The 24,752-nt window shown below is 46.5% G+C and overlaps 1 pseudogene; it reads right to left on the reverse strand.

Moving 5' to 3' along the window:
• LOC124038602 overlaps nt 1-24,752 on the reverse strand; it is a 273,183-nt pseudogene that overhangs the window by 202,712 nt on the left and 45,719 nt on the right.

The raw sequence follows: 24,752 nt of genomic DNA on the forward strand, positions 1-24,752 counted from the left end.
ACGACGCTGTCAGTGTGAGTGGACCAATTCAGTTTGTCTGTGATGTGTATGCCGAGGAACTTAAAACTAGCTACCCTCTCCACTACTGTTCCATCGATGTGGATAGGGGGTGTTCCCTCTGCTGTTTCCTGAAGTCCACAATCATCTCCTTAGTTTTGTTGACGTTGAGTGTGAGGTTATTTTCCTGACACCACACTCAGAGGGCCCTCACCTCCTCCCTGTAGGCCGTCTCGTCGTTGTTGGTAATCAAGCCTACCACTGTTGTGTCGTCCGCAAACTTGATGATTGAGTTGGAGGCGTGCGTGGCCACGCAGTCGTGGGTGAACAGGGAGTACAGGAGAGGGCTCAGAACGCACCCTTGTGGGGCCCCGTGTTGAGGATCAGCGGGGAGGAGATGTTGTTGCCTACCCTCACCACCTGGGGCGGCCCGTCAGGAAGTCCAGTACCCAGTTGCACAGGGCGGGGTCGAGACCCAGGGTCTCGAGCTTGATGACGAGCTTGGAGGGTACTATGGTGTTGAATGCCGAGCTGTAGTCGATGAACAGCATTCTCACATAGGTATTCCTCTTGTCCAGGTGGGTTAGGGCAGTGTGCAGTGTGGTTGAGATTGCATCGTCTGTGGACCTTTTTGGGCGGTAAGCAAATTGGAGTGGGTCTAGGGTGTCAGGTAGGGTGGAGGTGATATGGTCCTTGACTAGTCTCTCAAAGCACTTCATGATGACGGAAGTGAGTGCTACGGGGCGGTAGTCGTTTAGCTCAGTTACCTTAGCTTTCTTGGGAACAGGAACAATGGTGGCCCTCTTGAAGCATGTGGGAACAGCAGACTGGTATAGGGATTGATTGAATATGTCCGTAAACACACCGGCCAGCTGGTCTGCGCATGCTCTGAGGGCGCGGCTGGGGATGCCGTCTGGGCCTGCAGCCTTGCGAGGGTTAACACGTTTAAATGTCTTACTCACCTCGGTCCTCAAAGCGGGCAAAAAAGTTATTTAGTCTGCCTGGGAGCAAGACATCCTGGTCCGTGACTGGGCTGGATTTCATCTTGTAGTCTTTGATTGACTGTAGACCCTGCCACATGCCTCTTGTGTCTGAGCCATTGAATTGAGATTCCACTTTGTCTCTGTACTGACGCTTAGCTTGTTTAATAGCCTTGCGGAGGGAATAGCTGCACTGTTTGTATTCAGTCATGTTGCCAGACACCTTGCCCTGATTAAAAGCAGTGGTTCGCGCTTTCAGTTTCACGCGAATGCTGCCATCAATCCACGGTTTCTGGTTAGGGAATGTTTTTATCGTTGCTATGGGAACGACATCTTCGACGCACGTTCTAATGAACTCGCACACCGAATCAGCGTATTCGTCAATATTCCCATCTGACGCAATACGAAACATGTCCCAGTCCACGTGATGGAAGCAGTCTTGGAGTGTAGAGTCAGCTTGGTCTGACCAGCGTTGGACAGACCTCAGCGTGGGAGCCTCTTGTTTTAATTTCTGCCTGTAGGCAGGGATCAGCAAAATGGAGTCGTGGTCAGCTTTTCCGAAAGGGGGCGGGGCAGGGCCTTATATGCGTCGCGGAAGTTAGAGTAACAATGATCCAAGGTTTTACCACCCCTGGTTGCGCAATCGATATGCTGATAAAATTTAGGGAGTCTTGTTTTCAGATTGGCTTTGTTAAAATCCCCAGCTACAATGAATGCAGCCTCCGGATAAATGTTTTCCAGTTTGCAAAGAGTTAAATAAAGTTCGTTCAGAGCCATCGATGTGTCTGCTTGTGGGGGGATATATACGGCTGTGATTATAATCGAAGAGAATTCTCTTGGAAGATAATGCGGTCTACATTTGATTGTGAGGAATTCTAAATCAGGTGAACAGAAGGATTTGAGTTCCTGTATGTTTCCTTCATCACACCATGTCCCGTTAGTCATGAGGCATACGCCGCCGCCACTCTTCTTACCAGGGAGATGTTTGTTTCTGTCGGCGCGATGCGTGGAGAAACCCGTTGGCTGCACCGCCCTGGATAGCGTCTTCCCAGTAAGCCATGTTTCCGTAAAGCAGAGAACGTTGCAGTCTCTGATGTCCCTCTGGAATGCCACCCTTGCTCGGATTTCATCAACCTTGTTGTCGAGAGACTGGACATTGGCAAGAAGAATACTGGGAAGTGGTGCGCGATGTGCCCTTTTTCGGAGTCTGACCAGAACACCGCCGCGTTTCCCTCTTTTTCGGAGTCGTTTCCTTGGGTCGCTGCATGCGATCCATTCCGTTGTCCTGTTTGTAAGGCAGAACACAGGATCCGCGTCGCGGAAAACATATTCTTGGTCGTACTGATGGTGAGTTGACGCTGATCTTATATTCAGTAGTTCTTCTCGACTGTATGTAATGAAACCTAAGATGACCTGGGGTACTAATGTAAGAAATAACACAAAAAACAAAAAACTGCATAGTTTCCTAGGAACGCGAAGCGAGGCGGCCATCTCAGTCGGCGCCGGAAGTACACATTATTATTTGCACCTGTGCCTCGTTTCCCCTGACTGTATTTAAACCCTTTGTTTTCCTCAGTCCTTTGCTCTGTGTTTATATGTTAGCACCCAGCCCTAGTTCTCTGTGAACTCTTGTTGATCCCGGTGGACTCTCTTGTGGAATTCTGTTTTTTGTTCTTGTTTGTTTGTTTTTGAGTATTTTTTGAGGCTTTTTGTGCTATACCTTCCACCTTGTGGATTTACCTTTTTGTCTTGGAGGATTACCTTTGTTCTTGTGGAATTCCTTTTGAGGTTGTGGAGTTACATGTTTTCCTGAAGAACTTCACTTTTTCCTTCATTAAATACACCGTCTCAAGTACTGCTGTGTCTGCCTCATCTTCTGGGTTCTGCCAACTATTCGTGGCTCAGTTGGTTAAGTGACTGTTTCTCACTCCGGAGACCCGGGTTCGTAACCGGGTCCTGACAATAGTGTCTCTAACTGTCTTCATCTCCCCCATAGAAACAACAGTGACAGCTTTATACAGGCCATAGTGTTTCTAGCTGTCTTCATCTCCCCATAGAAACAAGAGTGACAGCTTTATTACAGGCCATAGTGTCTCTAACTGTCTTCATCTCCCCATAGAAACAACAGTGACAGCTTTATTACAGGCCATAGTGTCTCTAACTGTCTTCATCTCCCCATAGAAACAACAGTGACAGCTTTATTACAGGCCATAGTGTCTCTAACTGTCTTCATCTCCCCCATAGAAACAACAGTGACAGACCACACGAGGGGACAGCTTTATACAGGCCATAGTGTTTCTAGCTGTCTTCATCTCCCCATAGAAACAAGAGTTACAGCTTTATTACAGGCCATAGTGTCTCTAACTGTCTTCATCTCCCCATAGAAACAACAGTGACAGCTTTATTACAGGCCATAGTGTCTCTAACTGTCTTCATCTCCCCATAGAAACAACAGTGACAGCTTTATTACAGGCCATAGTGTCTCTAACTGTCTTCATCTCCCTCTCTCTCTGTCCGCTACGGCCCGCGCCTACCCGAAGGGACCTGCAGTCTGTTGCCGATTATCCTGCAATTCTCCTCAACAACTAAGAGGATTTATGTTTTCCCTGTTTGGACATTTCCTGTAAAGGATTGAGGATTATGTTCTCTCTGTTTGGACTTTAATAAACTCAGTTTCTGTTAAGTCGCTTTTGGGTCCTCACTCACCTGCATAACAGAAGAATCCGACCAAGAATGGACCCAGCGACTACGGATCCTCGCTACTCAGCCGTCGAGATCCAGGGAGCGATGCTCGGCAGACACGAGCAGGAATTGTCTGCTGCTCGGCATGCCGTTGAGACCCTGGCCGCTCAGGTCTCCGACCTCTCAAAACAGTTTCACAATCTCCGTCTCGATCCATCAGCTACTTCCTGGGCTTCCGAGTCTCCGGAGCCCAGAATTAATAACCCACCGTGTTACTCTGGGCAGCCCACTGAATGCCGCTCGTTTCTCACCCAGTGTGATATTGTGTTCTCTCTCCAGCCCAACACATACTCAAGGGGTAGAGCTCGTATCGCCTACGTCATATCTCTCCTTACTGGACGGGCTCGTGAGTGGGGCACGGCAATCTGGGAGGCAAGGGCTGAGTGTACTAACGAGTATCAGAACTTTAAAGAGGAGATGATACGGGTTTTTGATCGTTCAGTTTTTGGGAAAGAGGCTTCCAGGGCCCTGGCTTCCCTATGTCAAGGTGATCGATCCATAACGGATTACTCTATAGAGTTTCGCACTCTTGCTGCCTCCAGTGACTGGAACGAGCCGGCGTTGCTCGCTCGTTTTCTGGAGGGTCTCCACGCTGAGGTTAAGGATGAGATTCTCTCCCGGGAGGTTCCTTCCAGCGTGGATTCTTTGATTGAACTCGCCATCCGCATAGAACGACGGGTAGATCTCCGTCACCGAGCTCGTGGAAGAGAGCTCGCGTTAACAGTGTCCCCCCCTCTCCGCATCACTACCATCTCAGGTGTTGAGCCCATGCACCTGGGGGGTATTCGCATCTCGACTAAGGAGAGGGAACGGAGAATCACCAACCGCCTCTGTCTCTATTGCGGTTCCGCTGGACATTTTGTCATTTCATGTCCAGTAAAAGCCAGAGCTCATCAGTAAGCGGAGGGCTACTGGTGAGCGCTACTACTCAGGTCTCTCCGTCAAGATCCTGTACTACCTTGTCGGTCCATCTACGCTGGACCGGTTCGGCAGCTTCCTGCAGTGCCTTGATAGACTCTGGGGCTGAGGGCTGTTTTATGGACGAAGCCTGGGCTCGGGAACATGACATTCCTCTCAGACAGTTAGGGGAGCCCACGGCCATGTTCGCCTTGGATGGTAGTCCTCTCCCCAGTATATTATGTGAAACACTACCTTTAACCCTCACAGTTTCTGGTAACCATAGTGAAACCATATCTTTTTTGATTTTTCGTTCACCTTTTACACCTGTTGTTTTGGGTCATCCCTGGCTAGTGTGTCATAATCCTTCTATTAATTGGTCTAGTAATTCTATCCTATCCTGGAACGTTTCTTGTCATGTGAAATGTTTACTGTCCGCTATCCCTCCTGTTTCTTCTGCCCCCTCTTCACAGGAGGAGCCTGGTGATTTGACAGGGGTGCCGGAGGAATATCATGATCTGCGCACGGTCTTCAGTCGGTCCAGGGCCACCTCCCTTCCTCCTCACCGGTCGTATGATTGTAGTATTGATCTCCTTCCGGGGACCACTCCCCCCCGGGGTAGACTATACTCTCTGTCGGCTCCCGAACGTAAGGCTCTCGAAGATTATCTGTCTGTTGCTCTCGACGCCGGTACCGTAGTGCCTTCTTCCTCTCCCGCCGGAGCGGGGTTTTTTTTTGTTAAGAAAAAGAACGGTACCCTGCGCCCCTGCGTGGATTATCGAGGGCTGAATGACATAACGGTTAAGAATCGTTATCCGCTTCCCCTTATGTCGTCAGCCTTCGAGATTCTGCAGGGAGCCAGGTTCTTTACTAAGTTGGACCTTCGTAACGCTTACCATCTCGTGCGCATCAGGGAGGGGGACGAGTGGAAAACGGCGTTTAACACTCCGTTAGGGCATTTTGAATACCGGGTTCTGCCGTTCGGTCTCGCTAATGCTCCAGCTGTCTTTCAGGCATTAGTGAATGATGTATTGAGAGACATGCTGAACATCTTTGTTTTCGTTTACCTTGACGATATCCTGATTTTTTCACCGTCACTCCAGATTCATGTTCAGCACGTTCGACGTGTTCTCCAGCGCCTTTTAGAGAATTGTCTTTATGTGAAGGCTGAGAAGTGCGCTTTTCATGTCTCCTCCGTCACATTTCTCGGTTCTGTTATTTCCGCTGAAGGCATTCAGATGGATCCCGCTAAGGTCCATGCTGTCAGCGATTGGCCCGTCCCTAAGTCACGTGTCGAGCTGCAGCGCTTTCTCGGTTTCGCGAATTTCTATCGGCGTTTCATTCGTAATTTCGGTCAAGTGGCAGCCCCTCTCACAGCCCTTACTTCTGTCAAGACGTGCTTTAAGTGGTCCGTTTCCGCCCAGGGAGCTTTTGATCTCCTCAAGAAGCGTTTTACATCCGCTCCTATCCTTGTTACTCCTGACGTCACTAAACAATTCATTGTCGAGGTTGACGCGTCAGAGGTGGGCGTGGGAGCCATTCTGTCCCAGCGCTCCCATTCTGACGATAAGGTCCACCCTTGCGCGTATTTTTCTCATCGCCTGTCGCCGTCGCAACGTAACTATGATGTGGGAAACCGCGAACTGCTCGCCATCCGCTTAGCCCTAGGCGAATGGCGACAGTGGTTGGAGGGGGCGACCGTTCCTTTTGTCGTTTGGACTGACCATAAGAACCTTGAGTACATCCGTTCTGCCAAACGACTCAATGCGCGTCAGGCTCGTTGGGCGTTGTTTTTCGCTCGTTTCGAGTTCGTGATTTCTTATCGTCCGGGCACTAAGAACACCAAGCCTGATGCTTTATCCCGTCTCTTCAGTTCTTCTGTAGCCTCTACCGACCCCGAGGGGATTCTTCCTGAGGGGCGTGTTGTCGGGTTGACTGTCTGGGGAATTGAGAGACAGGTAAAGCAAGCACTCACTCACACTCCGTCGCCGCGCGCTTGTCCTAGTAACCTTCTTTTCGTTCCCGTTTCTACTCGTCTGGCCATTCTTCAGTGGTCTCACTCTGCCAAGTTAGCTGGCCACCCCGGCGTTCGGGGTACGCTTGCTTCTATTCGCCAGCGGTTTTGGTGGCCTACTCAGGAGCGTGACACGCGCCGTTTCGTGGCTGCTTGTTCGGACTGCGCGCAGACTAAGTCAGGTAACTCTCCTCCTGCCGGTCGTCTCAGACCGCTTTTCATTCCCTCTCGACCATGGTCTCACATCGCCTTAGACTTTATTACCGGTCTGCCTTCGTCAGCGGGGAAGACTGTTATTCTAACGGTTGTCGATAGGTTCTCTAAGGCGGCTCATTTTATTCCCCTCGCTAAGCTTCCTTCCGCTAAAGAGACGGCACAAATCATCATTGAGAATGTGTTCAGAATTCATGGCCTTCTGTCAGACGCCGTTTCGGACAGAGGTCCGCAATTCACGTCTCAGTTTTGGAGGGAGTTTTGTCGTTTGATTGGGGCTTCCGTCAGTCTCTCTTCCGGTTTTCATCCCCAGTCTAACGGTCAAGCAGAACGGGCCAATCAGACTATTGGTCGCATCTTACGCAGTCTTTCCTTTCGAAACCCTGCGTCTTGGGCAGAACATCTCCCCTGGGCAGAATACGCTCACAACTCGCTTCCTTCGTCTGCGACCGGGCTATCTCCTTTTCAGAGTAGCCTTGGGTACCAGCCCCCTCTGTTCTCGTCCCAGCTCGCCGAGTCCAGCGTTCCCTCCGCTCAGGCTTTTGTCCAATGTTGTGAGCGCACCTGGAAGAGGGTCAGGTCTGCACTTTGCCGTTATAGGGCGCAGACTGTGAGAGTCGCTAATAAGCGTAGGACTAAGAGTCCTACGTATTGTCGCGGTCAGAGAGTATGGCTCTCCACTCGTAACCTTCCCCTTACGACAGCTTCTCGCAAATTGACCCCGCGGTTCATTGGTCCGTTCCGTATTTCTCAGGTCGTTAATCCTGTCGCAGTGCGACTTCTTCTTCCGCGTTCTCGGGGACGTGGTCACCAGTACTTAGTGGATTGGGAGGGGTACGGTCCTGAGGAGAGGAGTTGGGTTCCATCTCGGGACGTGCTGGACCGTTCGCTGATCGATGATTTCCTCCGTTGCCGCCAGGTTTCCTCCTCGAGTGCGCCTGGAGGCGCTCGGTGAGTGGGGGGGTACTGTCATGTATTGTCATGTATTGTCATGTCTTGTCCCTGTGCTTTCTCTTCTCTTCGTTTCCCCCTGCTGTCGTATTAGGTTTCTATCCTCTCTCTCTCTATCGTTCCGTTCCTGCTCCCAGCTGTTCCTCATTCTCCTAACGACCTTGTTTACTCTCTCACACCTGTCCCCTATTTTGCCCTCTGATTAGGTCCCTATTTCTCTCTCGGTTTCTGCCTCTGTCCTTGTCGGATTCTTGTTTGCTGTTTGCTGTGTCCTTGTTCCGTCCTGTCGTGTTTTGCCTTTTCATCAGATGCTGCGTGTGAGCAGGTGTCTCTGTCCGCTACGCCCCGCGCCTACCCGAAGGGACCTGCAGTCTGTTGCCGCTTATCCTGCAATTCTCCTCAACAACTAAGAGGATTTATGTTTTCCCTGTTTGGACATTTCCTGTAAAGGATTGAGGATTATGTTTTCTCTGTTTGGACTTTAATAAACACAGTTTCTGTTGAGTCGCTTTTGGGTCCTCACTCACCTGCATAACACTATGTGCTCACTGCCCACAAAATGAGGTGGAAACTGAGCTGCACTTCCTAACCTCCTGCACAATGTATGACCATATTAGAGAGACATATTTCCCTCAGATTACACAGATCCCCAAAGAATTCGAAAACAAATCCAATTTTGATAAACTCCCATATATACTGGGTGAAATTCCACAGTGTGCCATCACAGCAGCAAGATTTGTGACCTGTTGCCGAAAGAAAAGGGCAACCAGTGAAGAACAAACACCATTGTAAATACAACCAATATTTATGCTTATTTATTTTATCTTGTGTCCTTTAACCATTTGTACATTGTTAAAACACTGTATATATATATATATATATATATATATATATACAGTGTTTTGACTTTTGTAATGTCTTTATTGTTTTGAAACTTCTGTATGTGTAATGTTTACTGTTAATTTGTATTGTTTATTTCACTTTTGTATATTATCTACCTCACTTGCTTTGGCAATGTTAACACATGTTTCCCATGCCAATAAAGCCCCTGAATTGAATTGACAGAGAGAGACAGAGAGAGAGAGAGAGTGAGACAAAGAGAGATACAGACAGACAGAGACAGAGAGAGAGAGAAAGACAAAGAGAGAGAAAGAGAGAGAGACAGAGATAGCAACAGAGACAGACAGACAAAGAGAGAGACAAAGAGAGAGAGACAGAGAGAGAGAGCAAGACAGAAAGAGACAGAGAGCGAGAGAGAAAGAGACAGAGAGAGATACAGAGAGAGACATAGAAAGAGACAGAGGGGATTTGGTGCACAGCGTAGTGTAACACACCCAGTAGTGTAACTACCTACCTTGTCCAGTGTGGCTCAGGTACGGGTGGTTCTCTAGACTGGGTGAGCGGGGGTCTGCCAGGTCCTCATTCCCTCCATCTGCAGACGAGGAGTGAGAAAAAGAGGAGAGAAAGAGGGAGAGAGAGAGAGAAAGAAAGAGAATGAGTAAGTGAGTGAGTGAGTGAGCGTGGGGATGCCAGGAATAGGAAAGAGAGTGAGGATGCCAGGAAGAGGAGAAAGTGAGGATGCCAGAAATAGGAAAGACAGTGAGGATGCCAGACAGAGGAGAGAGTCATGATGCCAGGCAGAGGAGAGAGTGAGGATGCCAGGCAGAGGAGAGAGTGGGGATGCCAGGTAGAGGAGAGAGAGTGAGGATGCCAGGAAGAGGAAAGAGAGTGAGGATGCCAGGAAGAGGAGAAAGTGAGGATGCCAGAAATAGGAAAGACAGTGAGGATGCCAGACAGAGGAGAGAGTCATGATGCCAGGCAGAGGAGAGAGTGAGGATGCCAGGCAGAGGAGAGAGTGGGGATGCCAGGTAGAGGAGAGAGAGTGAGGATGCCAGGAAGAGGAAAGAGAGTGAGGATGCCAGGAAGAGGAAAGAGAGTGAGGATGCCAGGAAGAGGAGAAAGTGAGGATGCCAGAAATAGGAAAGACAGTGAGGATGCCAGGCAGAGGAGAGAGTGAGGATGCCAGACAGAGGAGAGAGTCATGATGCCAGGCAGAGGAGAGAGTGGGGATGCCAGGTAGAGGAGAGAGAGTGAGGATGCCAGGAAGAGGAGAGAGAGTGAAGATGCCAGGAAGAAGAGAGAGAGTGAAGATGCCAGGAAGAGGAGAGAGAGTGAGGATGCCAGGAAGAGGAAAGAGAGTGAGGATGCCAAGAAGAGAGAGTGAGGATGCCAAGAAGAGAAGAGAGAGTGAGGATGCCAAGAAGAGGAGAGAGAGTAAGGATGCCAGGAAGAAGAAAGAGTGAGGATGCCAATAAGAGAAGAGAGAGTGAGGATGCCAAGAAGAGAAGAGGGAGTGAGGATGCCAAGAAGAGGAGAGAGAGTGAGGATGCCAGGACGAGGAGAAAGTGAGGAAGCCAGGAAGAGGAGAGAGAGTGAGGATGCCAGGAAGAGGAGAGAGTGAGGATGCCAGGAAGAAGAAAGTGTGAGGATGCCAAGAAGAGAAGAGAGAGTGAGGATGCCAGGAAGAGGAAAGAGAGTGAGGATGCCAGGAAGAGGAGAGAGAGTGAGGATGCCAGGCAGAGAAGAGAGGGTGAGGATGCCATGAAGAGGAGAGAGAGTGAGGATGCCAGGAAGAGGAGAGAGTGAGGATGCCAGGAAGAAGAAAGTGTGAGGATGCCAAGAAGAGAAGAGAGAGTGAGGATGCCAGGAAGAGGAAAGAGAGTGAGGATGCCAGGAAGAGGAGAGAGAGTGAGGATGCCAGGCAGAGAAGAGAGTGAGGATGCCAGGAAGAGGAGAGAGAGTGAGGATGCCAGGAAGAGGAGAGAGCGTGAGTGCGGGCATGCAGGTGGCGTTCCAGCAGGTAGGTCAACTCATCCTCCACCAACCAGGATTGGGACCTCAGGTAAAGCAGAGACACCAGCCAGTCCCTTGTCCAGAGAGGGCAGCCTACAGCAGAACTGTTACAATACTGAGAGGAGTGTTGGTCCACAGAGCTAGTCCCTCTGGATAAGTGTGAGACTTGTCAACGTAGGACTGGTGGTACAGTGCAGTACAGTTTACTGACAGAGCTACAGACAGTCGGGTTAACTAATGATATGAGGATCAATACAGTGGGACCAGACAACTGAGAGATTGGCTCAGGGATGGATTTTTGGGGACAGATTAATCACAGTGGATGGAGCAGGGCTTGGTTAGGGGCTTGATGCAATGGCCAGCGCCCGCTTTGCCTCTCCACTACAGTCTGTTTGACAAGCCCCTCTCTAATGCACAGTAATCAACAGTAGAGCCATACAACTAAGCCTGCGGCCCAAAGGGCACCTTATTTCCTATAAATTGCACTACTGTTGACCAGAGCCCTATGAGCTTGATCTACGGCCAAAAGTAGTGCACTAAATAGGGAATAGGGTGGCATGTGGGAAGCAGCCTAAAACTACAAGGGGCTTAGTGGCATATCATGATTCATTCTGAAATCACACAACCCACTCAAATTAAGCCAACCCATTTATAAACAAGCTGTTGTTTGAAAGTTATCTAAGCCAATTGATTTCTCTGTCTGTAGTACTCAGCTTGCCACTAAAGTACAAAGCGGTGTGGGTCTTTACAGCAAAGGGTTGTGTAATCTGGCCATGGCAGATACGCCACGTTTCCATCAACGGGTCCTGTGTGTGTGTGTGTGTGTGTGTGTGTGTGTGTGTGTGTGTGTGTGTGTGTGTGTGTGTGTGTGTGTGTGTGTGTGTGTGTGTGTGTGTGTGTGTGTGTGTGTGTGTGTGTGTGTGTGTATATTCACCCAAACAAACACTTGTGTATATGTTCTGATCATCAACGCACAATTCACAGACTGGACATCAGTACACAATCTGCTTGTAGACAAACCAATAGAATTCCAGAGAGGGCCTGAGCGTTAGTGTGAGGACTGGGGCAGTAGTTCCTGACTGCCAACACCCCCCTCACCACTTTGACTAAGTTCTGTTCTCTTTGAACAACCCAATGAGAAACATCCTACACAGTGGAGCTGAAAGCATCACCATGAAATCACATCAAATCAGTAATGTGAAATCTGTCACGCAACACGAATCCCTCAACCGTTAGTGCAGACCAGAGGAGGCTGGTGGGAGGAGCTATAGGAGGACTGGCTAATTGTAAAAGCTGGAATGGAATTAATGGAAGGGTATCTCCATTTTATTCTATTCCAGACATTACAATGAGCCCACCCTCCTATAGTTCCTCCCACCAGCCTCCAATGGTGCAGATAAATGTCACACTATCTCACATAAGACAGTGGGCCTAGAGATTAAAGTTAGCCCAACCATCTCTCTGTGTCGCTAGTACAGTAGAGAGAGGTCATGTTGTACTGTATCACTGTGTGTCGCTAGTACAGTAGAGAGAGGTCATGTTGTACTGTATCACTGTGTGTCGCTAGTACAGTAGAGAGAGGTCATGTTGTACTGTATCACTGTGTGTCGCTAGTACAGTAGAGAGAGTGTTCATCCGACACATTGGTGTGGCCGGCTTCCAGGTTAAGCGAGCATTGTGTTTAAGCATAGCAGTGCAGCTTGGTTGGGTTGTGTTTCGGAGGACGCATGGCTCTCGACCTTCGCCTCTCCAGAGTCCGTAAGGGATTTGCAGCGATGGGACAAGACTGTAACTACCAACTGGATTTCACAAAACTGTGGAGAAAAAGGGGTAAAAGTACAAGAAGAAAAAATAGTAAAAGAGAAGAGCGAAACAATGCAGACTACAATACGGTTTCCTTTGTTTCCTTTGTTTCCATGTTGTCATATTCTGCTGAGCTTGCGACTACAATAATGTAATGTCATTCATTTGAGCTTCTGCTTCCCTTCTCTCCCCCTGAGCCCTCCCAGGTCCTGCCTGTATTCCACTAGATATTCTACATTAATGAACAGACAACACAGCACCAAGGGGAAACATACTTGGAAATCATTTAAATCATACACTTCGGGTGCTGCAGCATAGTAGAAATGGCATACTACACTATACACAGCCTGGTTAACAAAAGCAGTTCAAATACTACAAAATCATGAACAAAAACCTAAACCATTATCAAGGGCAAATCCACAGTAACTGAATTACGCCGAGACGATTTTTCACATTAAAGTCAAACAAAAAATTTTGATTTAAAAGTTTAACCAACCATACAACTCTATGAACAATGACATTTCTCAACAATTTACATAGTAAATAAATAAAAAATGGAATTAACTGGAAGAACTGTGAAGATGCAAAGTTTGGTAACAGAATTACAGTAAAATCTCCCTCAGTTTTAATCTGCTAGCGAACTCTGCCCTGCACAGTTCTTCCTGGAAACGTGTTTTTGTCAAATGTTCAGTGGAAATGTTTAAAGTAGTCCTTCTACATATTGGTTTGTAAAATTTTGAAATCTGTGGTTCTACCATGGAAATGCCCTCAGACCATTCTGCTGATCCCAATAATGTCCTCCTTGTACACTCCTCCTTCTCTCTGAACATTAATTAATTCATCTATGAATGAATGTATGTAACTGTGAGACAGGGAGGCTGTGAGGCAGGTAGGCAGTGAGACAGGGAGGCTGTGAGACAGGGAGGCTATGAGACAGGGTGGCTGTGAGACAGTGAGGCTGTGAGACAGGGAGGCTGTGAGTCAGGGAGGCTGTGAGGCTAGGTGGCTGTGAGACAGAGAGGCTGTGAGATAGGGCGGCTGTGAGACAGGGTGGCTGTACTGTACAATTATTCAGACAGCGCCAGGGCCAAAGCGATGAATGGTGACGCATGAGAGGGGCTGATCTGCGTCAAGCGCTGGCCGCCAGCTCTACCACACTACAGTGTCCTGGAAGGAGGTGTTAGTGGAACAGGAAGTACAGAGGGAGGGTGAGAGAGAAGAGGGAGAAAGGGATAAGAGAGCGTGAGAGAGGAGTAAAATAGGAGAGAGGAAAGAGGGAGGAGAGACGAGAAAGAGAGACATCCAGAAAAAAGCAGATAAATTCTACAACCACATAAAAGGAAGCGATTCACAAACCTTTCATAACAAAGCCCTAACCTACAGAGAGATGAACCTGGAGAAGAGTCCCCTCAGCCAGCTGGCACTGGGGCTCTGTTCACAAACACAAACAGACCCCACAGAGCCCCATGACAGCAACACAATTAGACTCAACCAAATCATGAGAAAACTAAAGATAATTGCTGGCCACATTGGAAAGAATTAACAAAATAACAGAGCAAACTGGAATGCTATTTGGCCCTAAACAGAGTACACAGTGACTGACCCAAACTTAAGGAAAGCTTTGACTATGTACAGACTCAGTAAGCATTGCTATTGAGAGAGGCCGACATTGGCAGACCTGGCTCTAAAGAGAAGACAGGCTATGTGCACCATATTAGAGACACATTATCCCTCAGATTACACAGAACCACAATCTTGATAAACTCACATATATATTGGATGAAATAACTCAGTGTGCCATCAAAGTAGCAATATTTGTGACCTGTTGCCCAAGATAAGAGCAACCAGTGAAGAACAAACACCATTGTAAATTGAGTCTGTAATACCAACATGTTTCAGATAGACCACCATAGTACCTGTGCCCAAGAACACAAAGATAACCTGCCCAAATGACTACAGAGCCGTAGCACTCATGTCCGTAGCCATGAAGTGATTTAAAAGGCTGGCAATGGCTCATATTAACACCATTATCCCAGAAACCCTAGACCCACTCCAATTTGCATACCGCCCAAACAACTACACAGATGATGCAATCTCTATTGCACTCCACATTGTCCTTTCCCACCTGGACAAAAGGAACACCCATGTGAGAATGCTATTCATTGACTACAGATCAGCGTTCAACACCATAGTGCCCTCAAAGCTCATCACTAAGCTAAGGATCCTGGGACAAAACACCCCCCTCTGCAACTGGATCCTGGACTTCCTGACAGGCCGGCCCCAGGTGGTAAGGGTAGGTAACAACACAACTGCCACGCTGATCCTCAACACTGGAGCCCCTCAGGGGTGCGTACTCAGTCCCCTCCTGTACTGTACTCCCTGTTCACCCACGACTGCATGGTCAGGCATGACACCAACACCATCATTAAGTTTTCAGATGACAGAACAGTGGCCTGATCACTGACAACGACGAGAAAGCCTATAGGGAGGAGGTCAGAGACCTGGACGGGTGGTGCCAGAATAACAACCTATCCCTCAACGTGATCAAGACAAAGGAGATGATTGTGGTCTACAGGAAAAGGAGGACCGAGCTCGCCCCCATTCTCATCGACAAGGCTATAGTGGAGCAGGCTGAGAGCTTCGAGTTCCTTGGTATCCACATCACCAACAAACTAGAATGGTCCAAACACACCAAGACAGTCGTGAAGAGGGCACGAAAGAGCCTATTCCCCCTCAGGAAACTAAAAAATATTTGGCATGGGTCCGTAGATCCTCAAAAGGGTCTACAGCTGCACCATCGAGAGTATCCTGACTGGTCTGGCAACTTCCCAGCCTCCAACTGCAAATCAAATCCAAGTGTATTTGTCACGTGCACCGAATATAACAGGTGTAGAGCTTACAGTGAAATGCTTACTTACAGACTCTAACCAGTAGCACAAAAAAGGTGTTAGGTGAACAATAGTTAAGTAAAGAAATAAAACAACAGTAAAAAGACAGGCTATATACAGTAGCGAGGCTATAACAGTAGCGAGGCTACATACAGACACCGGTTAGTCAGGCTGATTGTGGTAGTATGTACATGTAGATATGGTTAAAGTGACTATGCATATACGATGAACAGAGAGTAGCAGTAGCGTAAAAGAGGGGTTGGCGGGTGGTGGATGGCGGGTCACAATGCAAATAGCCCGGTTAGCCAATGTACGGGAGCACTGGTTGGTCAGCCCAATTGAGGTAGTATGTACATGAATGTATAGTTAAAGTGACTATGCACAGGGCACTACAGCGGGTAGTGCGTAGAGGTCTACCGATTAATCGGAATGGCCGATTAATTAGGGCCGATTTCTAGTTCAGAACAATCAGAAATCTGTATTTTTGGACACCGATTTGGCCGATTTTAAAAATAATAATAATAAAATATTTATTTAACTAGGCAAGTCAGTTAAGAACATATTCTTATTTTCAATGGCGGCCTAGGAACGGTGGGTTAACTGCCTCGTTCAGGGGAAGAACTACAAATGTTTACCTTGTCAGCCCGGGGGATTAAATCTTGCAAACGTACAGTTAACTAGTCCAACGCTAAAACCACCTGCCTCTCATTGCACTCCACGAGGAGCCTGCCTGTTACACGAATGCAGTAGAAGCCAAGGTAAGTGGCTAGCTAGCATTAAACGTATGTTATAAAAAACAATCAATCAATCAATCATAACCACTAGTTAACTACACATGGTTGATGATATTACTAGTTTATCTAGCATGTCCTGCGTTGCATATAATCGATGCGGTGCGTATCGTTGCTCCAATGTGTACCTAACCATAAACATCAATGCCTTTCTTAAAATCAATACTCAGAAGTATATATTTTTAAACCTGCATATTTAGCTAAAAGAAATCCAGGTTAGCAGGTAATATTAACCTGGCGAAATTGTCACTTCTCTTGCGTTCATTGCACGCAGAGTCAGTGTAAATGCAACAGTTTGGGCCACCTAATTTGCCAGAATTTTACGTAATTATGACATAACATTGAAGGTTGTACAATATAACAGGAATATTTAGACTTAAGGATGCCACCAGTTAGATAAAATACGGAACGGTTCCGTATTTCACTGAAAGAATAAACGTCTTATTTTCGAGATGATAGTTTCCGGATTCGACCATATTAATGACCTAAGGCTCATATTTCTGTGTGTTATTATGTAAAAACTAAGTCTATGATTTGATAGAGCAGTCTGACTAAGCGATGGTAGGCAGCAGCAGGCTCGTAAGCATTTATTCAAACAGCACTTTCGTGCATTTTGCCAGCAGCTCTTTGCAAGCACAGCGCTGTTTATGACTTCAGGTCTATCAACTCTCAACTCCCGAGATTAGGCTGGTGTAACCGATGTGAAATGGCTAGTTAGCAGGGTGCGCGCTAATAGCGTTTCAAACGTTATTCGCTCTGAGACTTGGAGTAGTTATTTCCCTTGCTCTGCTTGGGCAACGTTGCTTCGAGGGTGGCTGTTGTCGATGTGTTCCTGGTTCGAGCCCAGGTAGGAGCGAGGAGAGGGACGGAAGGTATACTGTTACACTGGCAATACTAAAGTGCCTATAAGAACATCCAATAGTCAAAGGTTAATGAAATACAAATGGTATAAAGAGAAATAGTCCTATAATTCCTATAATAACTACAACCTAAAACGTCTTACCTGGGAATATTGAAGACTGTGTTAAAAGGAACCACCAGCTTTCATATGTTCTCATGTTCTGAGCAAGGAACTTAAACATTAGCTTTCTTACATGGCACATATTGCACTTTTACTTTCTTCTCCAACACTTTGTTTTTGCATTATTTAAACCAAATTGAACATGTTTCATTATTTATTTCAGGCTAAAATTGATTTTATTGATGTATTATATTAAGTTAAAATAAGTGTTCATTCAGTATTGTTGTAATTGTTATTATTCCAAATACATTTTTAAAAATTGACCGATTAATCGGTATCAGCTTTTTTTGGTCCCCCAATAATCGGTATCGGTATTGGCGTTGAAAAATCATAATTGGTCGACCTCTAGTAGTGCTTGCGGCCCAGTACATCACTGGAGCTCAGCTGCCTGCCATGCAGGACCTCGATACCAGGCGGTGTCAGAGGAAGGCCCAAAAAATTGTAAAAGACTCCAGCCACCCCAGTCATAGACTGTTCTCTCTGCTACCACATGGCAAGTTGTAACGTAATGGAGCGCCAAGTCTAGGACCAAAAGGCTTCTCAACAGCTTTTACCCCCAAGCCATAAGACTCCTGAACAGCTAATCAAATGGCTACCCGGACAATGCATTGTGTCCCACTCCTCAGCCCCTACCCCTTCCACCAACCCCTATTTTAAGCTGCTGCTACTCTATGTTTATCATCTATGCATAGTCACTTTAACTAATCTGACATGTACATATTACCTCAAATAGCCCGACTAACCGGTGCATCCGCACATTGACTCTGTAATGGTACCACCGGTATATAGCCTCACTACTGTTTTTTTTACTGTTTTTTTATTTCTTTACTTATCTACTGTTTGCCTAATAACTATGTTTTACTTAAAAACTGCACTGTTGGTTAAGAGCTTGTAAGTAAGCATTTCACTGTTGTGTTCGGGGCAAGTGACAAATAAACTTTGATTTGATTTGAAATACAACCAATATTCATGTTTATTTATTTTCGCTTTTGTACTGTACATAGCCAATAATATGATATTTAAAATGTTTATATTATTTTAAAACTTTTGTGAGCGGGGGCCTAACGAGTGATGCAGCAGTCTAAGGCACTGGATCGCAATGCTTGAGGCATCACTACAGACCCGGATTTGATCCAGGCTGTGACACAGCCGGCCACAACCGGGAAACCCATGGGGCGGCGCACAATTGGCCCAGATTCGTCCGGGTTAAGAGAGGGTTTGGCCAGCCGGGATGTCCTTGTCCCATCTCACTCTAGCGACTGCTGTGGCGAGCCGGGCGCATGCATGCTGACACGGTCTCCAGGTGTATGGTGTTTCATCTGACACATTGGAGTGGCTGGCTTCCGGGTTAAGTGTGTCAAGAAGCAGTGCGGTTTGGCAGGGTTCTGTTTCAGAGTACGCATGGCTCTCGACCTTCACCTCTCCCGAATCTGTACGGGAGTTGCAGCGATGGGACAAGACTGTAACTACCAATTGGATATCACAAAATTGGGGGTAAAAGTTAACTAAATAAAAAATTATTGTGAGCGTAATGTTTACCGTTAATTTCTGCTGGTTTATTACCCCTGTTAATTTCCATTTTTTATTTCTGTTTTGTTTATTGTCTATTCCACTTTTTTCGGCAAGGTAAACATGTTTCCCATGCCAATAAAGCCCTTTGAAATGAATTTAGAGAGAGATGAGAGACGAGACAAAGATATAAATACTGTTTTTTAAAGAGCAGTTAAATTCTACAACCACCTAAAAGTAAGAGATGGCCACACATTTCACCACAAAGCCCTCACCTACAGAGAGATTAACCTAGAGAAGTACCCTCAATTAGCTGGTTCAGAGGCTCTTTTCAAACACAAGCATTGGGGTATGCCCCAGGCCAGCAACACAATTAGACTCAACCAAATTATGAGAAAACAAAAAGATAACTATTTGACACACTGGAAAGAATCAACCAGAAAACAGAGCAATCTGGAATGTGATCTGGCCCTTAACAGAGAGTAGACAGTGGAAGAATACCTGACCATTTAACTGAGAAAACTGGAATGATATTTGGCCCTAAACAGAGAGTACAAAGTGGAAGAATACCTGACCACTGTGACTGACCCAAAATTAAGAAAAGCATTGACTCAGTGAGCATAGCCTTGCGATTGAGAAATGTCTATATTCTTTTAAAACTTTTGTGAGTTTACTGTTAATTTCTGATTGTTTATTTACGTTTTGTTTATTGTCTATTTCACTTGCTTTGGCAATGTAAACATGTTTTCCATGCCAATAAAGCCCTTTGAATAAAGAGAGAGGAGGGGGGAGAGGGGCATCCCTCCCACACTATGAACCTCTGAGGCAGTATTGAGTGGGTGGGTTTTGCCAGAGAGACACACAACCAATCAGCAGCCTGAGGTATTAGAGTATTATATAATGCAAAGACACTCAAGTGACTGACTACTGGCTAGGCTTGGGCGGTATACCATATATACCCTATACCTGGGTATTTGGCAAAAGACACGGAATGGCTTTTCGATACCGTCAGTACCTTCACATCTATTTATTATATGTTTTTCAATCAATTTAAATATTTCTAGCAACTTTACACAGACAGAGCTTGTACACATGCTGCTCCAGAGCCAGTACTGTTCTTCCTTCAGACAAACATGCGTCGAAACTTTGCTCCTTTGCACAATATCTCATATTTGCTTGTAGATGTCCAAACTCACCAAAAATGACATTCCGTTGCTCCCACCTTATACAATATGTATCACTTCATGAGCTGGGTTGCCCGTCTTTGCAATGACTTTGTTGTTTGTGCTCGTAAGACTATTTAACTAGCAGCCTTTGTTGAATTGTTTTTATTTAGTTAGCGTTATGTTAATAGACACCCAATGGGCTGAGAGAGAGACATGGTTCTATTGATCAGGCCCATGGAGAAACTGCCTCTTTTACACCCCATACTCTACACATCAAGAAGCAGCACTAAACCAACTGAACAGAACAGTATAAAGACAACATCTCTCATCAAGAAGCAGAACCAAACCAACTGAGCAGAACAGAGTAAAGACAACATCTCTCATCAAGAAGCAGAACCAAACCAACTGAGCAGAACAGTATAAAGACAACATCTCTCATCAAGAAGCAGAACCAAACCAACTGAGCAGAACAGTATAAAGACAACATCTCTCATCAAGAAGCAGAACCAAACCAACTGAGCAGAACAGTATAAAGACAACATCTCTCATCAAGAAGCAGAACCAAACCAACTGAGCAGAACAGAGTAAAGACAACATCTCTCATCAAGAAGCAGAACCAAACCAACTGAGCAGAACAGTATAAAGACAACATCTCTCATCAAGAAGCAGAACCAAACCAACTGAGCAGAACAGTATAAAGACAACATCTCTCATCAAGAAGCAGAACCAAACCAACTGAGCAGAACAGTATAAAGACAACATCTCTTATCAAGAAGCAGAACCAAACCAACTGAGCAGAACAGTATAAAGATAACATCTCTCATCAAGAAGCAGAACAGTATAAAGACAACATCTCTCATCAAGAAGCAGAACCAAACCAACTGAGCAGAACAGAGTAAAGGCAACATCTCTCATCAAGAAGCGGAACCAAACCAAATGAGCAGAACAGTATAAAGACAACATCTCTCATCAAGAAGCAGAACCAAACCAACTGAGCAGAACAGTATAAAGATAACATCTCTCATCAAGAAGCAGAACCAAACCAACTGACCAGAACAGAGTAAAGACAACATCTCTCATCAAGAAGCAGAACCAAACCAACTGAGCAGAACAGTATAAAGACAACATCTCTCATCAAGAAGCGGAACCAAACCAACTGAGCAGAACAGTATAAAGACAACATCTCTCATCAAGAAGCGGAACCAAACCAACTGAGCAGAACAGAGTAAAGACAACATCTCTCATCAAGAAGCAGAACCAAACCAACTGAGCAGAACAGTATAAAGACAACATCTCTCATCAAGAAGCAGAACCAAACCAACTGAGCAGAACAGTATAAAGACAACATCTCTCATCAAGAAGCAGAACCAAACCAACTGAGCAGAACAGAGTAAAGACAACATCTCTCATCAAGAAGCAGAACCAAACCAACTGAGCAGAACAGTATAAAGACAACATCTCTCATCAAGAAGCAGAACCAAACCAACTGAGCAGAACAGTATAAAGACAACATCTCTCATCAAGAAGCAGAACCAAACCAACTGAACAGAACAGAGTAAAGACAACATCTATCATCAAGAAGCAGAACCAAACCAACTGAACAGAACAGAGTAAAGACAACATCTCTCATCAAGAAGCGGAACCAAACCAACTGAGCAGAACAGTATAAAGACAACATCTCTCATCAAGAAGCAGAACCAAACCAACTGAACAGAACAGAGTAAAGACAACATCTCTCATCAAGAAGCAGAACCAAACCAACTGAGCAGAACAGTGTAAAGACAACATCTCTCATCAAGAAGCAGAACCAAACCAACTGAGCAGAACAGAGTAAAGGCAACATCTCTCATCAAGAAGCGGAACCAAACCAAATGAGCAGAACAGTATAAAGACAACATCTCTCATCAAGAAGCAGAACCAAACCAACTGAGCAGAACAGAGTAAAGGTAACATCTCTCATCAAGAAGCGGAACCAAACCAAATGAGCAGAACAAAAGATAACATCTCTCATCAAGAAGCAGAACCAAACCAACTGACCAGAACAGAGTAAAGACAACATCTCTCATCAAGAAGCAGAACCAAACCAACTGAGCAGAACAGTATAAAGACAACATCTCTCATCAAGAAGCAGAACCAAACCAACTGAGCAGAACAAAAGATAACATCTCTCATCAAGAAGCAGAACCAAACCAACTGACCAGAACAGAGTAAAGACAACATCTCTCATCAAGAAGCAGAACCAAACCAACTGAGCAGAACAGTATAAAGACAACATCTCTCATCAAGAAGCAGAACCAAACCAACTGAGCAGAACAGTATAAAGACAACATCTCTCATCAAGAAGCAGAACCAAACCAACTAAGCAGAACAGAGTAAAGGCAACATCTCTCATCAAGAAGCAGAACCAAACCAACTGAGCAGAACAGTATAAAGACAACATCTCTCATCAAGAAGCAGAACCAAACCAACTGAGCAGAACAGAGTAAAGGCAACATCTTGTGACGGCCCTGAATTTTCTGAACCGTCTCAGTGCAGCTCCTTCCAATAGGGCGCTTTCCCTTGAATTCCCAATTAAATAGCCAGTATCAGCTGCGCAAAAGTGGGGTTGTGATGGAGACGTGACTGAGGATGTGTTCAACCCTCAGTTCCCAATTAAATAGCCAGTATCAGCTGCGCAAAAGTGGGGTTGTGATGGAGACGTGACTGAGGATGTGTTCAACCCTCAGTTCCCGAAGCTTCTCTATTCCGTTGTTTTGTTGCCGTTAAACATGTGTTTTGTTGTCGTTAAACGTGTGTTTTGTTGCCTAATAGAGTTTACCCAGGATCGGATCCACTCTTTGCGTCCCTGGACTACACCTCTCCGTTCTTCGTGGCCTTTCTCCACGGGAGATCTATTGGCGGATTGGATTGTCTGACTGACCGACTGACTACCACCTTTTTGTATACGGTATTTCATTTGTTTTGATGTGATGTATACTGTGATTTATGTAATTAGTTGTAGTTGAGGACTTATTAAGAGTGATACGCTTTAAAGTTCTGTGGTAAACTTATTGTTCTATTGATGGTATGATTAATACTGGGTTTATGCTACACGGAATGAACGGACAAACATTGCGTGACAGAAGTCACTTGAGTTCCCTGAACTCTACCGGGCAGGACTCTTTTTAGGCCCGAGGTACAGGACATTTCTGGAGGAACCAGAACTCATTGTGTTATATTATTATATGTGTGTGTAATCATTGATGTTGTTAATACAACCCACGCAAAAGAGTATAGTTGTTTTTGAAGTTCTTTCCAATGTTTTAAGGGTTTATGAAAAGTTTATTTCCATCCTGACTTTTACATAAGTCCTTTGTATTGGTGTAGACTTGACGGACCAGATGGGACTCATTCCCACCCAAACTAAAAGGAGAAACCAATGTTTTCTCTGGTAGGCACAACCTACCTGGCACCCCTATAAATAATAACCTCAAGTCAAAACCGTTACAATCTCTCATCAAGAAGCAGAACCAAACCAACTGAGCAGAACAGTATAAAGACAACATCTCTCATCAAGAAGCAGAACCAAACCAACTGAGCAGAACAGTATAAAGACAACATCTCTCATCAAGAAGCAGAACCAAACCAACTGAGCAGAACAGAGTAAAGGCAACATCTCTCATCAAGAAGCAGAACCAAACCAACTGAGCAGAACAGAGTAAAGACAACATCTCTCCTGTACCTGCATTCCCCCCGTTTCCATTTCTCTCTCTACCTCCATAGTAATAATGATAGTGAATGTTATTTATAAAGTGCATTTCTGGCACTCAAGGCTAGCTACCGTCACACAAATCACTACCATCACCCTCTTCAACTCCTTGTCTGTCTTCCCCATGTCTCCCTCCCCCTGTCTCCCTCTCCCTCTGTATCTCTCTTCCCTCTGTCTCCCTCTGCCTCTCTCTTCCCTCTGTCTCACCCTGCCTCTCTCTTCCCTCTGTCTCACCCTGCCTCTCTCTTCCCTCTGTCTCCCCTGCCTCTCTCTTCCCTCTGCCTCTCTCTTCCCTCTGTCTCTCTCTTCCCTCTGTCTCCCTCTCTCTTCCCTCTGTCTCCCTCTCTCTTCCCTCTGTCTCTCTCTTCCCTCTGTCTCCCTCTCTCTTCCCCCTGCCTCTCTCTTCCCTCTGCCTCTCTCTTCCCTCTGCCTCTCTCTTCCCTCTGTCTCCCTCTCTCTTCCCTCTGCCTCTCTCTTCCCTCTGTCTCCCTGTCTCCCTCAGCCTCGCTCTTCCCTCTGTCTCCCCCTGCCTCTCTCTTCCCTCTGCCTCTCTCTTCCCTCTGTCTCCCTCTCTCTTCCCTCTGCCTCTCTCTTCCCTCTGCCTCTCTCTTCCCTCTGCCTCTCTCTTCCCTCTGCCTCTCTCTTCCCTCTGTCTCCCTGTCTCCCTCAGCCTCGCTCTTCCCTCTGTCTCCCCCTGCCTCTCTCTTCCCCCTGCCTCTCTCTTCCCTCTGTCTCCCTCTCTCTTCCCTCTGTCTCCCTCTCTCTTCCCTCTGTCTCCCTCTCTCTTCCCTCTGTCTCCCTCTCTCTTCCCTCTGTCTCCCTCTCTCTTCCCTCTGCCTCTCTCTTCCCTCTGTCTCCCTCTCTCTTCCCTCTGTCTCCCTCTCTCTTCCCTCTGCCTCTCTCTTCCCTCTGTCTCCCTGTCTCCCTCAGCCTCGCTCTTCCCTCTGTCTCCCCCTGCCTCTCTTCCCCCTGCCTCTCTCTTCCCTCTGCCTCTCTCTTCCCTCTGTCTCCCTCTGTCTCCCTCAGCCTCGCTCTTCCCTCTGTCTCCCTCAGCCTCACTCTTCGCTCTGTCTCCCTCAGCCTCGCTCTTCCCTCTGTCTCCCTCTGCCTCGCTCTTCCTCCCCTGTTTCTCCAAGCACAGTGATAACGCACAGTCACCTCTGCCTCTCTCTGACCTCC

This window comes from Oncorhynchus gorbuscha, linkage group LG06 (assembly GCF_021184085.1).
Source record: "Oncorhynchus gorbuscha isolate QuinsamMale2020 ecotype Even-year linkage group LG06, OgorEven_v1.0, whole genome shotgun sequence".
In the NCBI taxonomy this organism is placed as follows: Eukaryota; Metazoa; Chordata; class Actinopteri; order Salmoniformes; family Salmonidae; genus Oncorhynchus; species Oncorhynchus gorbuscha.